This window comes from Aplysia californica, unplaced genomic scaffold, assembly GCF_000002075.1.
Source record: "Aplysia californica isolate F4 #8 unplaced genomic scaffold, AplCal3.0 scaffold00314, whole genome shotgun sequence".
Classification (NCBI taxonomy): domain Eukaryota; kingdom Metazoa; phylum Mollusca; class Gastropoda; order Aplysiida; family Aplysiidae; genus Aplysia; species Aplysia californica.
In genome coordinates, this window is record NW_004797584.1 from 43,554 (window position 1) to 46,255 (window position 2,702).

Consider the following 2,702-nt stretch of genomic DNA (forward strand, 5'->3'; position numbering starts at 1 on the left):
TCCCCTCTTCATTGCCTGCATTCCCCCACCCTGCCCACCCCAACAATGTGGCCCAGCCCTATAACATTCTATAAAAAGAAAAACCGCAGTTCGCGAGTTTAGATCATAGTCGGCGGCCATATTTACTCCCCACCTCAGCGTGCCGCTCGTGGCGGGCGCCGCGAAGAGAGAGAGAAAGCGGGTGGAGGCTCCATTTGTTTTAAGCTCCTTGCACAGAATTCTACACTTTTATAAAAGTGTAGACTAGAATTTTGTGGCTCCATAATAGATCTATATCTTGATCACATTGCACCGAAATGGGCCCGGGAAATCCAGCTGTGTTATAGACCATTTTTTTTGCGGTTCCTTTATAAATTTATTTTCTTTTACCTCTTTCTGTATGATAAATTCTAGATCTAGATCTACTGCCATGCATCCAACCTGTTTATGTGTACGCCACAAGCGAAGCGGACGGGTGCAGTTCAAACCGTTTCAAATAATGACAAAACTTAGGGTGATAATGTCATGATTTTGGAATTGTGACAAACGCGATAAGAGATTGTCCACAAGCGAAGGTACACCGCCATGAGTTACCTGGACTATTTTTGCATGTTAAAACGGTACGTACAAAGTTTACATGACGCACATCGCCCATCCTCCTCAAAGAGGCATTGAAGTTAAATTCTTTTGTAACTCATTAAGTCTCCAAAAAGCCAAAGAACGCAACTTTCGCGCTACACGGTCACGGAATGTTTCATTTTGCTCCAACTAGGCTATTTTCATCATTGCCTTTCTCACCATGCACCAGGGATAGGCCACGGCGACAAACACCTTCCACCTTTCTCTATTCTGGGCTAGCCTCTTGATGTTATTCCATGTCTTCCCACTTTTCTGTTCATCGATTTATGTGATTCTTCTCCAGGTTCCACCCGGCTTCCCTCTGATCTCTTACCCCGTGGGTTCCAATCCAAAACTTAAATACATGTAATTAATTGTATGCAGCTGCCTGACTTCTTGAGACTATATTATTATTATGTCCACTCCATCGCCACCGCCCTTCATCTGTCTGTTTTCCTTTTAAAACACTTCCACATTGGTGACCTTGTCTGTCCTTCTGATCCTCAGTAACTTTCTAAGACACCTGTTCAAGAAAACCTGAGTCCTCTTTATGCATTTCTGTAATGCGTTAACAAGGCTATAGTATTGATTCTGACGCTTTGTTCCAGAAAAGGGTTAACGGAAATTTCCAATAAATCAAAATATTACACGTGAATTTCCGATGCTATTTATAAACTCTCAGCATCCGGCATCCGGTCGATCCGATCTTGTTGTGTTGTCTTGTCACAATCAGTTTAGGGCACAGAATTCTACACTAAGTACTAAGTGTAGAATTCCTTGGTTTAGGATAGATCTGGAGATCGACCTGGGAACTCGAACGCTGCCGTTCTGTTGGTTTACGCTGAACTTGTAAGTTAGATTTAGGTTGAACGCTGCCGTTCTGTTGGTTTACGCTGAACTTGTAAGTTAGATTTAGGTTGATTTATCTTGATTCACTTCAAGCACTAGATCTAGATCTAGACTTAGATATAATATGTATATATTTAGAAAGTGGCTAGTGGCTATTCTCACCCGCCCGGAAGTTCTCGCAAGATCTACTCCTCCCCTCTTCTCTCTCTCTCTGTCTCTTTCTGAATGTCTATCGGTGTGGACAATCAAATTGACCAAAACAAAGTTAAAAAATGATGTTAAAACACAAAAGTAAATTAAAATCTAAGATTATTCAGTTTCAGTCTGAATAAAAACTACGTTTTTTAATTAGGCTAACACACAGAATTCTACACTAAGTGTAGAATTCTGTGGGCTAACATAATGTTGGAACTCGTGCCCTGTGAGTTATTTAAGTGTAGAATTCTGTGGGCTAACATAATGTTGGAACTCGTGCCCTGTGAGTTATTTATAGTAACTTACACATTCCACTTTTTGGCCCGTGTGGCAGCAACCTTAAACTCTCTATTGTTGTTTTAAAAAAAATTTCTTTCTCAGTTAAAGTAAGCATTTGGAAAGAAGTTCTAGATCTTGTTGTTTTAAAATTTCTTTCTCAGTTAAAGTAAGCATTTGGAAAGAAGTTCTAGATCTAGATCTAGAATCTAGATCTAGACTCTAGATCTAGAATCTTGAGCGAAGTGGCTAGCCGTACTTAAGTACGGCTACAGTCTAGCCGTACTTAGATCTGATCTAGATCTAGGTTTGGCCCTATCGACTCTAGCCTGTTAAGTATACAGGTCTCATTAGATCTAGATATCTAGATCTAGAATTATTCAGGTTCAAATACATGCAAGTCAGTAAGGCACCTCTTGGAGTCTTGGTTTTGTCTGAAGGCTGTCGTTATTCGTACTCGAGTCCGAATAACATTTTTTCATATTCGGACTCGAGTCCGAATAAAAAAAATTAATATTCGGACTCGAGTCCGAATATGAAAAAATGTTCGTTCGTTCTATCTATAGATCTAGAATCTCGACCTAACGTTCAGTGCTTCCAATTTTCCGCCATTTTTTAGTTTCCCCCACAACTTATCTGCCGATCCAATGCCCGCCGCCTCATTGATATGCCCTTCCCATTGCCCTTAGCAAATTTTATAGCCTATATTATATACACTTAGGACTTTGGTTCTCTCCAATCTTCCATGTAGTACCCTAGCCATCTGAGCCTGCTTTCCATAAGTT

The 2,702-nt window shown here is 40.5% G+C and overlaps 1 protein-coding gene across 7 annotated transcripts in view; it reads left to right on the plus strand.

The window, feature by feature from the left end:
• LOC101862959 overlaps positions 1 to 2,702 on the plus strand; it is a 19,286-nt gene that overhangs the window by 1,067 nt on the left and 15,517 nt on the right. For 3 of the 7 annotated variants that reach the window (XM_005102113.3, XM_035970727.1, XM_005102117.3), the window contains exon 1: positions 1,296 to 1,446. The exons of 3 other annotated variants lie outside the window; for them this stretch is intronic. The gene's annotated coding sequence lies outside the window, so the exon portion shown is untranslated. One more of the 7 variants, XM_013084723.2, reaches the window with a different exon arrangement.